Raw genomic sequence first — 15,464 nt, 5'->3', positions numbered from 1 at the left:
TTGATTGTAACAAACCCTTTCCCTTTAGTCTTGACCTTGAAAACACTTATATTCACCGAAAATCTCAAAACCCTAGGCCTTCAACCTCGTTTTCTAGAGCTTTTCTTTTCAAGCATTTTGCTTCTTGGAAGCCTTGAATCATTATTGAGCCTCTCTTTCAAATGAACTCTAGCTTGATCACTTTGTGCCTTATACTTAGAATATATATTCCAAGTAATCTCCTTCCTACCAGGACTCCTCCATGGGGGCTTCATTGGGGGAGCAATACCATACCATGTGCATTCATATTGGGGGATATATATTGAGGAAAAAATTACATAATATATTGAGCATATAATAAGGAGTAAACAATTTTTATAGTGGCGGGTATAAAAATGGAGCTCAAAGTTAATGAATTTTTTTTAAGACGTATTAAAAATGTTAATGAAAAAATGGATACCTACAATATCTAGTGAAAGTAGGGATTTTTTAAATTGGGAAGGTGTATTGGGTTTGTATGTGGAAGTAGAGATTTTTTAAATTGGGAAGGTGTATTGGGTTTGCATTGGTAGGGGGTTAAATAATCTGATTTTTAGAGGAGTTAATGAAAAAATTTGAAGAGGTATTAAAAAATGTTAATGAAAAAATGGGTACCTACAATATCTAGTGAAAGTAGGGATTTTTTAAATTGGGAAGCTGTATTGGGTTTGTATTGGTAAGGGGTTAAATAATGTGATTTGTAAACTTGTTTTTCAATATGTAGTCAAAATAAGGGTATCGTTTAGTATGCCATGAACACATGTGATAAGTCAAAGGTTCATTGATTGAAGCCCCCTGTGGACTCCTCCCATCGGTGAAAGTCCGTAAAGAGCAGGGAGTTTTGGCTAAGGGGACATTGGGCCTCTACCCCATTGTTAACACTTTATCTAGCTTTTATTTTGTAGGGTTTCCCTCTCCAAGGGTTGCTAGATTTTGTGGTAACAAGACATATAAGGCCAATCTTTAGTCCATTCACATCCTCTATAGTGTTAGTCAAGAAAATGGATGGGACACTGAGGATGTGCACTGATTACAAGGCCCTAAATAAGAATACTATCAAGAATTGGTACTTGATACCCAGGATCAAGATCAACGAGCTTATGAATGAATTACATGGAGCAATATATTTCTCAAAAATTGATTTGCAATCAAGTTACCATCAAGTCAGGGTGCATGAGCAAGAAGTACACAAAACTACTTTCAAATGCCACTATGGGCACTTTGAGTTCCTTGTCATGCCTTTTGGGCTTACCAACACCCCTACCACCTTCCAATCATGCATGAACCATATTTTAAGGAAGTAGTTGTAGAAATTCTTATTGGTATATTTTGACGATCTCCTTTATCTATAGGAGGACATGGGAAGAGCATTTGGAACACTTGGAAGAAGTGTTGCGCATATTGGAGAAGCAGTCTCTTTTTTCCAAAGAATCCAAGTGTGAATTTGAGATTATTGAGATCATGTACTTGGGGCATAGTATTAGTGCAAAAGGGGTACATGTACACCAAGAAAAGATACAAACTATTATGGATTAGCCAACACCTAAGAATCTTGTAAAGCTATGTGGATTCATGGCAGAATCTTATAAAGCTATGTGGATTCATGGCATATGTAATTACTACAGGCGCTTTGTCAAGGGTTACTCACAGATGGTGGCACCTTTAACAAACCTAACCAAAAAGGGGGCATTCAGACGGTCAAATAAAGCACAACACACTTTTGAGAAATGTAATGAGGAAATGAGTACCTGTCCTGTCCTAGCTCATCCAAATTTCTCAAAATCATTTTTGCTAGAGTGTGATGCATCAGGGGAAGGCATAACTGCTATATTGACAAAAGATAGACACCTAATAGCTTTTGAAATCCAGCAGTTGTGAGATCCAGAGAAACTTTATTCTATCTATGATAAGGAGATGTTTGCAATTATGCAGGCGCGGGAAAATATCACAGAGTACTCGATAAGAGGGTAAGAGGGAGGTTCGTGATCAAAACAAATCATGAAAGCCTAAGATATTTCTTGGAACAAAAAAAGTTGAACGAGAGGTAGCAGAAATGGATTAGAAAAATATAGGCCTACAATTTCGACGTCAAACATGTTAAAGGGAAGAAGAATTTGGTGGATGATGTTCTCTCTAGGAAACTAGCGGCTTATTCACTCATGGAGATTAGCAAGAATTGGAAGACACTTCTACTAGTAGAGTATTCGAAGAATAAATTTGCATGTGAGTTGATGGATGGATTACTACAAGATGACAGGTACAAGGTCATCAATGATGTTATCTTTTACAAAGGAAGGATTTTCTTGGTCCTCGAGTCACAGCAAAAGGAGAGAATTATGAAGGCCATTGTAATGATCAAGTTTAATTTTTCTTAGTGTTTCTTAGGACTAGGTTTCCAACAAAATTCCTTCACCCCTTTAGCAATGAAATAAATAGTCAGTTCAACAATAATAATACAATTGCTTGAAAAACAATATGATCCTTAGCCTCCAACAAATAGGATTTGATCATTCATTAACTGGAATATAATGTCCACCAAATACTTATTGGTTCCATAGACAATAACAATAAATATGATGAATCTGGTTGCTTCCCTGATGCGGTTCGCAGTTGTTTCTAACTTCAAGATGATCCAATACATCGAAAAGAAACATTTAGGAAACAAAACACCTCAGGAAAAGTCCAAACTGAGCTCTGCTCAAATGTGGTCCGCCTTAAGATTGGCTAAGTTGCCTCAAAAGTAGCCACATGTGGAAGTATATTTGCCTCAGGCCAAGCCTCAAGACTATCGCAAATAAAAAGAAGTTGCCCCAAAATAGGCCGCAGGCCCGAGCTACGGCCTCAGACTAGCCGCACGTAGAAGGAATTTGCCTCAAAACAGGCCATAGGGCCAAGCTAGGCCTCATAATTGGTCACAAGTAGGAAAGGATTTGCCTCACACTTGGTTGATTTTCCCCCATAGATGATGTCAATTTTGCCTCAGAGCTGATGTCAATTTTGCCTTAGAGCTGATGTCGATTTGGTCTCAAAAATGATGTCAAATTTTTCCTAAAGGTGATGTTGAATTTTGCCCAGTAATGATGTTGAATTTTGCTTCAAAATTGTCACAAGATTTCTTCAAATGGATGATTTCCCTACTTTACCAGAACATAAATAGAAAAAATAAAGATAGATTTACTAACTAGGGTGAAATCTTTCACCATCGAAATTAGTAGAGAAAAAGGGGTCTTAAAACCCTCAGAGCCTTAGGTTCAAGAAAACATAGACAACTCAATCCCAATTCAATGATCAAATGAATTCTAACTCTCTTGAATTTATAGTTTTCTCCATGGGCTTCCATATTTGAAGGGTTGTGTAAGCAACCCCCAATTTTGGGCTCTTTTGCCCCAACTGACCCAATATTTGCACAATGTTGCCCCAACATTGGAAAAAATTGGGTTTTTACCCCTTTATGAAGACTATAGCCTATGGGGTCAAATAGGCTATTCATACTCCATTAACCCATCAATTTATAGGGAACATTACAGCCATCCATAACTCGTCCTTAGCAAGCCACCAAGGATTCTTCACAATACAGCCATCCATAACTCGCCCTTAGTAGGCCACCAAGGATTCTTCAAGACATATAGTTAGGCACAGGTAAGATTCACGTGGAAAGGCCTTAAGGGGGATGTTTCAAAACATGTGGCAGAATGCACTACTTGCCAACAGAACAAGATAGAACAAACACATCCAGCAAGACTGTGCAGCCATTACCCATCCCAAATAAAAAAATGGGAAAGCATTTTGATGGATTTCATTACAGGGCTTCTGAAGGTGCAAACAAGAGACTACACCTTCGTGGTGGTGGATAAACTAACCAAATTGCACACTTCAAGGCCATATCTTCCGACTACACAACAACACAGGTACCAGAGGCATTCTTTCGAGAGGTCTTTAGATTGCATGAGTTTCCCAAGCATTCTGTCCATGATCGAGATAGCAAATTCCTCGACGCGCTTTAGCAGGAACTATTTAGATTGGCCAACACGAAATTGATCTAGAGCACTAGTTACCATCTACAAACAGATGGCCATACAGAGATAATCAACAAATGAGTGGAAGGTTATTTAAGGAACTGTGGCCAGCCAGTAGAGGATATGGATCAGGTGGTTTCACTTGGAGTACTGCTACAACAGTATTTACCATATCTCTATTGGCATGACTCCTTTCAAGGCACTATATGGATATGACACTCCCTCATTTATTGAGATGCCCATACAAGATAACAAGGCACCAAAGGCAAAAGATTGGTTACACTAAAGTTAAGATATTCTTAAAATCCTTAAAGAGAACTTATAGGTAGCCCAAAATCAGTAGAAGATATATGCAAATTGGCACAGGACGGAGCATAGTTTCCAAGAAGGGGATCTTGTTTTCTTGAAGCTTCAACTGTAAAAGAAATCCTCCTTGAAGAAGGTTGGCTTTAAGAAATTAACGCCCCAATTTTTGGGCCTTACAGGGTGATTTGAAAAATCGCAGAAGTAGTTTATGAATTGGATTTTCCAAAAGGAAGCAAGATTCACAATGTCTTACATGTATCATGCCTCAAAAAGGTACTTGGGAAGCAGGCCAAGGCAACAACAAAACTTCCCCCACTAGATGACAAGGGATAATTGGTTGTCGCTCGAGAGGAGATCATAGATACTAGAGAATGGAAGTTGAGGAGTCAAATTATCAAGGAGCACTTAATCTGATGGAAGGGCCTACCATTAAAAGATGCCACATGGGAAGGTGAACAAGTATTACAACATCTCAACTTGTAGTTGCTTGAAGACAAGAAAATTTGGGAAGGGAGGATTGTAATGTCCCTTTCTAATCCATAGCAACATAAAGAGTTGAAGTCATAGCCTACCCTAATCCCTGTAGGTTTGTTACCCACCACTTTGTGGGTGATATCCATCGGAGAAAAAATTTCTCCTAGATGGTCCTTAATCGGTAGCGAGCAGCCCCTTGCAGCCACCAGATAGCTCAATGTGCCATTTTCTCCACCCCCTGAGCCAACCATGTGGTCGCTCGCCTATTTGTTATGATCATATGTTTGAAGGTGGACCTTCCAACCCTCAAGGTATGGCTTTTCATTGTGTAGTTGGGTCTTTTTGTTTACTTATCATGGATACTTTTGGGCATGGATTATTGGGGAGATTCAGTGGAAAGAATGGAATAAGGTTGTACTCTTGTCTCCTCTACCCAATTTGATAGTTAACCTTGTATCCTAGTGTCATGAGATCGCCTTTATTGGCTACTAAGCTTTAGGGATGGCACTACACGGGAAACCCTGATTTTGGTTGCATGGTCCCACTTCCCAATACAATATACATCACCCCCCCTTCCACTCATCACATCCCCACTCATCATATTTCCCATATGAGCCCACATTTCTCCACTGGGTCCACAAGGAGTTAGCCTCCCCCTCCCATTGTCAACACCTTGGGTAGAGCTTGGAACAATGCCCCAGAGGTTTATGCAGCTAAAAACAAAGGAAAAAAACATAATTTTGCCTCTCAATAGGGAATGTACCATAAAATGCAAATGATAGTCAGGACATACAACTTTAGCACGTGGGCAAAAGCCAAACATGAGCTCTATCCCTTATCTATGGCCATCACCGTGGTTCCTATGGGCCCTATATGAGCCCCCCTCCATCATTAAGGAACCCATGATTGTCCCAAACCCCTGGTGGGCAATGAACTGCCCCACCTTACATCCCCTAAAGCCCCGATCCATTGTGAAGAAAAATCAATCAAAGGCAAAAGGCATATGAAAAAGGGTGGAAAAACAAAGGTCGAGGTAACTCATGTACCACAATTGCTAACTCCTACACTCATATACCCTAAGTGTGGGCTTCCTCTATTACATCTACCCTTGTATTGTGGCTTGGAGCCCTCCCTTCATCCCCATCCCACTATTATAGCACATGACACCTTCCACTTGATGGATGCACCATGGACATGTCACCTCCTTTAAAGGTTGAAATCACCTAATAGAATCCTTGGTTAACCCTTTTATTAAGCTTGGAGACACTTGTACATACTAAAGCCCACTATGGAAGGGCATGCCACTATGAAGTGTCCACCTATTTTCCATTATTTGTAAGCTCTTTTACTTGATTACTCTAAATGATTTATTGTACTAGAAGGTAAGGGGACGCATTGGATCTTATACATGATTGCAAGTGGGTATCCATTTGGGGTTTGGTCTACCTATATGGGGTCCAAGCCCTCTAGAGGGTCACATTGGCACTTGCAAGGTGAGCGTTGAGAGCGATGGGCATCCATCATAACAAAGATAAATATACCACTTCATGGTTACCTCAACGCCACTCATTGACTTCTCGTGTTTCACCTTTTGGATGAGGATGATGCACCTAGGACCACCATGCCCAGTTGGCTTCGCACTTGCACCATACACTTGGCAGATGTTTCGGGGCGTAGATGAGGATGTGTCTCACTATGGGAGAAGATGGGAGGGCTTTTGTCATCATTCCAGCCCTTACAAATTGTACACAGGCATTATCGATCCACTTAATCCATTAGGTTGTCAGTGTTCGCCCACACCCACTTGGGGACACCACATTATGATTTGCTTGGATATCAAGGGGCCACCCCCTTTACCACTATGTTTGGAGCCTATTCTCTCACCTTAGCACACTTTCAACTCCATTAGGCCTCTTCAATGGCCCAACGACTCATTGGGAGGCTTTATTTTTGTACTATGGAGCTATCTTGGTGGGCTTGTCACCACATCATGTCATTATTGTGCATTATTTTATTATTTGGGGCATTATTAGGCTATTTGAACCCCCTTATGGGTTGTATAAATAGATGAGAGGCTCATTCATTTCTTTCATCATCACTTGGATTGGGTCTTCTTTTCTTCTTGAGAATTTCACATTTTCCTTTTGAAGGACAAGTTAGGTTTCATGGATGAATTTTGATGTTTGGTTACTATCTCTTGTTCTTGGAGCATCGAATTATGTCTCGAATTAATGATCGGATATACTCACTATACATGTAAGTGCTCTTTTTCATGCTTATCTTTACATTTATCTTGTGACATGAATAATGGATGGATTTTCACTCTCTAGATCTAAAATTGCCCTAAATTAATGCGAAATTGTGAAATTTTGGACTTTTGAGGTGTTCATTACATGTCTCTTATATGGTGAATGAATGTTTCTAGGGGTAAAAAAAAATTATTGATGTTACCTTGATAAGTCATCAAATCTTGCACATTGAAGTATAAATACACTTTGCAACCAAGTTTATACCCTAGATGCCATGTGAAGTTGCATCAGGTCTCCTTGATTGGGTGAAAGGTTCTCTAAACTTTGAAATTACCTTGACTCCATCTCTCCATAAAGGCAAGGCACTAGACTAGTCCTTGGTGGTCACTTAAACGAATACCTTCATTTTTTTCTCCTCTTTTCTAGGCCTAACCCTAGAAGTCATCCTAGTCAATGTTTTAAAACTCCGACTCCGACTCCAACTCGGTATCGACTCGGCCGGCTCGATTTCAATGACTCGGTCATTGTAAAAAATACATTAAATATTTATTGTTTATAAAAACACATAATTTTAAAGATTTTCATTCATGTTTCCAAACACACAGCATTAGAATATAGATAGAAGACAACATATGATCAAAGTAGGCTCATGAATATATCCATTATATCAAAATGGCACCCAATGCATTGTCCAATACATACACGATGATGATATAGAGATCAAAACAAAAACACATAACCAAGGAGGCTATAAATGGCCTCTACAACAAAACTCTGTGACCAGTACTACTGGCTACTGTTAGAGTTGCCAACATCATCTGGCTCAGTGTTACTTGGAAGTTGGGAGCAGGAGCAAAAGTGGGGAGCGAGAGCGAAAACGGGAGCGGGAGCGACATTTTCAGAAGCTCCTGGTTTTGGAGCGAATCCCAGAGGAGTTCGACAACCAATGTCACTAACATCAAGGTACATAGAGGGATTTGTGCTCTTGATTAAATACGAGTTCCATACCCTAATACATGACAAAATTCAATGGAAACATTGCAATCCTCCAATCCTGAAATCCTGAAAAACTAATAAGTCTGCTAGATTTTGAATGAAATCTAAAATTCTACTTTCTCCGTATGAAATCCAATGAGGCCGAAACCACTCTCAAACATCCTGGGTCATTTCATGGTAATGTTAAAAATTTAAGTAAAAGGATGAAAATGAAGATTAAGGAGAATGTCACTTTTACTTTAAGAATTTAACATTACCATGAAATTTGAATAGCATATCAATAGTAGAGAGCATTTGAGTGTGTTAAATAGGGTTTGGGAGGGGGAAATGGACCCCAAATAACATTTAACTAATTCATAAAACACATTGGAGTTCAAACCAATCAGCGAACACTTCAAAATTTCATTTAAAAAATGTCAAATCGTTGTTTTGATGGGGTTACAGGCCACTGGTTATAACTCGGCCGAGTCAATACAGAAACGACCGAGTTGGCCGAGTCAGCCATGACTCGGCCGAGTCATGGCTGACTCGGCCTACTGAACCGTTTCCTCCACCGAGTCACATTTCTGGGCAATGAAACGGATCAACTCGGCCGTTTCCGTTTCGAATCGGCCGAATTTTAAAACTATGATCCTAGTGCATCGCACGAAATCACTTGTAGCCACCAAAAACCCTTGAAAATCAGTCCACAACTGAGTTGGGGTCTTCTTGAGGGGTCCTCCAAATTTGAGATCAATCCGACAGTGGAATCCTGAGATATTGTAAGCCCTAGCTCAAAGACCGTTCTTCTCCCTAGGTTCCCTTGCGTTAAGTGTTTTCATTTGGATCATTGCACCTAAACTCCAAGAGAAAAATATTCCTTTGATCCCATTCTCCTCCCCAACCTAATCAAGCCCATCTATTGATGATCAACCCCTCACCCTTGACTTAGTTTGGGTCCACTTGCATTCTTTGCGGTCCCACAACTTTGTGGCTCAAATTTCACAAGGATTACATAGAAACCAATTCTCCTTTAGGATTCTTGGGTCTATGATACCTCTTGTTAAGGGATATTCTCCAAACCTAGGTCTAGGCATCCCCTCAACCCTTCTTAGAGAGGCAATCACCTTGCTTCCAAAGTAAGCAAACCAATTATCTGAGCCCCTCTTGTGAATAGGCTTTAGAAATCACTCCTCATCCCACCATTGATCTAACCATCCTTGTAATTCCTCTCGCACCGGATATCCTCCCATCGATGAAAGTCCGTAAAGAGCAGGAAGCTTTAGTTGAGGTGACAATGGGCTATTGCTCCATTGCTTCCACTTGACCTAGTACTTGCTCTATAGGATCCTGTCCTAGGACCACTGCTAGTTTTAGCGGTAACAAGGTTATTGGCATGAAAAAAGGGGGTCAACAAGTTAATTAGTAGATATCATCTTAATAATTAAATAAAAGGTGGAAAATTCACTTTAAAAAAATAAGTGACCCATGGTATTGATATGCCACCCATGGTATTTTGGAGGAGGAAAAAGTTATAAAATAAAGAGGAGACTTGGGAAAAGGTGTATGTGATATTTTATTTGTGAATTTATTTGGAGCTCAAGCGGCTTATTAAGCGACGAGGAACCCTTTTGCAATGCCTAGCTTCAATGTTGAAGCTATACATTCTAGTTGGTGGCAATAAGCTTCGACGGTGGGATATCCACCCTAGCTAGTCTAGGAAATTCTCATCTTTAGAAGAAGGTCAGATTGCATATTTAGGAGGAGGCCAAATTGCTTCAGTGTTGAAACTATACATTCTAGTTGGTGGCAATAAGCTTCGGTGGTGGGATATCCACCCTAGCTAGTCTAGGAAATTCTCATCTTGAGAAGAAGGTCGGATTGCATCTTTAGGAGGAGGCCAAATTGCATATTCAAAGAGGTGAGTTACCAATTACAGAAGGAGGTTGAATTGTGATCTCAGGGAGGCCAAATTTCATCCACGAGAAGAGGTTGAATAGATATCTTCAGGTGTAGCCGAATTATCGGTTTCCAAAGGACGAATTGCTATTTCCTAAGGCCGAATTACTATTTTTGGAGGAGATCGAGTTGATAAATTCAGAGGGCCAAATTTCTATTTCTCAGTGGAGGCCAAATTGTTGCTTTTAGGAGGGCCAAATTAACATTATTAGAAGGGTTGAATTCTCATTCCCAAGATGGTCGAAATCATCATTTTCTAGTAGGCTGAATTGCTACTTCCAGGTGGGCTAAATTAATATTTCCAAGAGGGTCGAATCGCTAATTGCAGTGGAATCGAGTTTCCAAGGAGCCAGCGAAAATGTTGAATATTAATTAATATTTCCAAAAGTGTCGAATCACTAATAGTGGAAGGATAGAGTTTCCAAGGAGCCAGCGAAAATGTTGAAGAAATATTCAGCCAAGTATTCCAAGGTGATTTATCCCTCAAGTTTTCTTAAATTAAATTGATGTAATTTCCTCCCAAATTTATAAATAAAATAGTTGGGGTTTGCATTAAAGCTTTGTGATTGTTTGGTTTTTAATTGTTTGAATTGGCTGATTTTTTTGGCTAAAATCATGGTGCTCTGTGATTGTTGGATTTTTAATTGTTTAAATTGGCTGATTTTTTTGGCTAAAATCATGGTGCTTTGTGATTGTTGGGTTTTTAATTGTTTAAATTCGCTGATTTTTTTTTGGCTAAAATCATGGTGTGTTTTTCTGAAGAAAATCCATAATAAAAATTTTGGGAATTTTAGATAAATTAATCAAAGGGTTATTACATCCAAAATAGAAGAATGGAGTTTCTAAGGAGAGCGAAAATCCAAAATAGAAGAATCGAGTTTCCAAGGAGAGCGAAAATGTTGAAGAATATTAAGCCAAGTATTCCAAGGTGATTTGTCCCTCAAGTTTTCTTAAATTAAATTGATGTAATTTCCTCCCAAATTTTTTTTTTTTGGCTAAAATTATGGTGTTTTTTTTTGAAGAAAATCCATAATAAAAATTTAGAGAATTTTAGATAAATTAATTAAAGGGTTATTACATTCAAAACACAACAGACCTATATTTAGCATAGTTGTAGATAGTAGCAAATTAAATTGATGTAATTTCCTCCCAATTTTTTATTTTTTATTGGCTAAAATTATGGTGTTTTTTTTTTTAAGAAAATCCATAATAAAAATTTAGAGAATTTTAGATAAATTAATTAAAGGGTTATTACATCCAAAACACAACAAACCTATATTTAGCATAGTTGTAGATAGTAGCAAGCAAAGATGTAAAGTTTGATGAAGACGTGAGACCTTCCAATTCCCAAAAAAAAAATGAAATGATTGATGAGAATGAGGAGGTGGTTGTTCCAAACACTAATTCGAAAACTCAAGACGAACCACATTCAACGGTGAGCGAGAAGAGATTAGGGATGGAAAGCTCTTGTTTCTAAATTGTCACATTTTGAATGGATAAAAGAAGACAAAAAACAATGACATACATAATAAAAATTTTGGGAATTTTTGGGAATTTTAGATAAAATAATTAAAGGGTTATTACATCCAAAACACAACAGACCTATATCTAACATAGTTGTAGATAGTAGCAAGCAAAGATGTAAAGTTTGATGAAGATGTGAGACCTTCCAATTCCCAAAAAAAAATATTAAATGATTGATGAGAATGAGGAGGTGGTTGTTCCAAACACTAATTCAAAAACTCAAGACGAATCACATTCAAGGGTAGACAAGAGAAGAGATTAGGGATGGAAAGCTCTTGTTTCTAGTTTGTCACATTTTGAATGGATAAAAGAAGACTAAAAACAATGACATACATAATAAAAATTTTGGGAATTTTAGATAAATTAATTAAAGGGTTATTACATCTAAAACACAACAGACCTATATTTAGCATAATTGTAGATAGTAGCAAGCAATGAAGATGTGAGTCCTTCCAATTCCCAAAAAAAAAAAATTAAATGATTGATGAGAATGAGGCCTATATTTAGCTTAGTTGTAGATAGTAGCAAGCAAAGATGTAAAGTTTAATGAAGATGTGAGACCTTCCAATTCCCCAAAAATAAATTGTAGTAGCAATCAAAGATGTAAAGTTTGATGAAGATGTGAGACCTTCCAATTCCCAAAAAAAAAAAAAAATGATTGGTGAGAATGAGGAGGTGGTTGTTCCAAACACTAATTCAAAAACTCAAGACGAATCACATTCAAGGATTCAAGACGAATCACATTCAAGGGTGGACAACAAGAGATTAGGGATGGAAAGCTCTTGTTTCTAAATTGTCACATTTTGAATGGATAAAAGAACGAATCACATTCAAGGGTGGACAACAAGAGATTAGGGATGGAAAGCTCTTGTTTCTAAATTGTCACATTTTGAATGGATAAAAGAAGACTGAAAACAACGACTTCTTGATGTATATCCCTAGGAGGCTAGAGGGCATGGGGAATACATATTCCTAATTGCAAGAACTCGAAGTGGCTCACTTATTAATGGCTATATAAGCCTAAAAAAGGCACTTGTTCAAGAGGCCTAATAATAGATGAAGAAGAGATTCTGACTAAAAGAACTTAGTTAATTTTTTATTATAAAGAAGCATAATAAGAAAATAACTTTGAAAACAAACACTTCAAAAGGCCAAAATTTCACAACCACTTTAATTTTGAGGTGGATAATTTCCAAACAAGAGGCCTAATAATAGATGAAGAAGAGATTCTAACTAAAAGAACCTAGTTAATTTTTTATTATAAAGAAGCATAATAAGAAAATAACTTTTAAAACAAACACTTCAAAAGGCAAAAATTGCACAACCACTTTAATTTTGAGGTGGATGATTTCCAAACAATAATCAGAGCCTAAAAAATAAAAGCCATGACTTAAAAAATCATGTGCTAAAGAAGCTTGGGGTAGAAGAAAAATGGATTACAAATTCTACACACTCAAAAGACAACATGAACCTAAAAACCAAGAAACACACCCACCAACTGACTTATGACACGTGCTAAATTTTTAGGTTACTATGAAAGTGTTTACACGATGCTTAGGGGTGTTCCAATGATGTGGGGTGTATGGTGTGTCGAAGACCCCTGACTTATGACACATGCTAAAGTTTTCGGTTACTATGAAAGTGTTTACACCATGCTTAGGGGTGTTCCAATGATGTGGGGTGCATGGTGTGTCGAATACCCCTGGTTGTACCATGATGGGCATACGAACATACATCTTGACTTACTCATGGATTATTATAACTTCACTCGATGCTCATGTAGTATACTTTCATAACTTACTCATGGATTATTATAACTTCACTTGATGCTCATGTAGTATACTTTCATAGGAGGTTGGAGACTTGTGTCCTAGTGACTTTCTTCATGGTATGCACACATGTAGAGGTCAGTTCCTTGCTTGGGAGGAGCATGAGCAAGGGAGTTGAGAATCTAATAGGAATTTGAACAATAGGTAGCATGGGGACACTTGGTTGCTTACATGGAGGATTGTACTTGATTTGATGAAGCTCAGTTTGAGGAGTGGTCATGTTTGTGTGATTGACCCCCAAGATACACGTGGCTTAGAAGGGATCATTACACGTGGCTTAAGAGGGATCATTAGATAGCTTTGGAGAAGGGGCATTGGACACTTCTTGTGAAGCACTCGCCTTGGACCCTTACTTGCTGGACATGCATACAAATATCACTTGAGTTGGAGCATTTCATATGTGGAACTATCTAATGTTTAGCCAAGTTGTTTGTTGCATACATTATCCATCTTATTATTGTTAGGCTCCCTTGCCTTTCACATAAATAAAGGGAGCCTATGGAGGAGGTTTGTTGCATACATTATCCATTTTATTATTGTTAGGCTCCCTTTCCTTTCATATAAATAAAGGGAGCCTATGGAAGAGGTGCATTTGACACTTCTTGTGAAGCACTCACCTTGGACCCTTACTTGTTGGTCATGCATACAAATATCACTTAGGGTTGGAGCACATCACATGTGGACCTATCTAATATTTAGCCAAGTTGTTTGTTGTAGACATTGTCCACTTTATTATTGTTAGGCTCCCTTGCCTTTCATATAAATAAAGGGATCAAAGGGTTTTTTTCATTGATCACATGATTGTGATATAGATGTGAGAGGTAGAATTCTTGTGTTATGTGCTCTCTTTTGTCTTGAGCATTAGGAATCTTGAGGTAATTCAAGAAGAAGACTATGGTTTGGGTCTACCCAAAGTATCTTGATCATTCATATTGATCACATGATTTTGTTAGAGAAGTGCTAGGTATCACAAACTTGTCTTTTTCATTGTACTTTCTTTCATGTAATGCGCTTTTTTTCTTTTTCATTGTACTTTCTTTCATGTAATGTGTTTTTTTTCTTGAGCATTCAAGTTCTTCAGGTAATTCATAAAGAAGTCTACAATTTGGATTTTCCCTAAGAAAAAAAGGAATATAGGGTTTGGGAGAATCCTAGAAAAGAAAAGGGAAATCATGTTCTTGTAGTTCTCGTGAGAAAGGGAAACTAGGGTTTTATGGGATTTTGAAACCCTAGTACTACTTGGAGTGCTCAATGTAGAGAAGAAGAGGGAGACTATCTTGTACACTTATGTAATGTAGGTTAAGACGCTAAGGAGGCCTTGTATGTGTATGCTAACTTCTTGTGAATCTTTGGTGGAGTGGCCAATCGTGCTTGGAAGTGATCCCTAGCTACAAGTTGGTGGCTCAAGTTTTCTAGGGAAACTCTTATGGTTTCCCTTGCTACAGTGCAAAAAATACTTAAGCAAGATGCCTCTAATAAATGGTCTATCAAGGCTAAGGGGATCTCCTTAAACTCATATTGGTAGGTGTATCATGGCTAAGGGGATCTCCTTAAACTCATATTGGAGTCCCAAATTTAATTACTTGTGAGTCCTATTAAACTACAATTTGACTTCCCAATAAGTACTTCATTATGGCACTTGGAATATTACAAGCTTTCTAGCATATATCTAGTCCTAGCATTCTTACCACTTAAACTTCCACTGAAAGTGTAAAAATCCCAACCACAAAGTGAGAACTCAAGAACAACTCAAAAAGGCTACCCACTATCACCACAATAGCACTTTGCACTTTTTCCTTGCTTTAGGCCTACTTTCCTTCAACCCAATGGGGTATTCTTAAGATAGGATTGCTAAAGCTTATATAGTGAAGAGCAAGGTGAAATGGAGAAGTCAATACAATAGCATAAAAAAATGTTGATAAGATTTTATACATACAATGATGGAAGGATCTGTTGAAAAAATGTGTAACTAGGTTCAGTCTTCATAAGTATGAAATGTATTCTTGTAAATATAAAATGAAAAGAAGTTATTATTATTATTGGAGCATGGGTTTCATGCTCAAGTTCTTTTATTTTATAGGTCAAGCACCCATTGAGTGCTTCTAGGGTTTGTC

This window comes from Pinus tabuliformis, chromosome 1_1 (genome assembly GCF_031772625.1).
Source record: "Pinus tabuliformis cultivar Carrire ecotype Pingquan chromosome 1_1, CPIR1, whole genome shotgun sequence".
Taxonomy (NCBI): Eukaryota; Viridiplantae; Streptophyta; class Pinopsida; order Pinales; family Pinaceae; genus Pinus; species Pinus tabuliformis.
Note: the sequence above shows the minus strand (reverse complement) of the source record.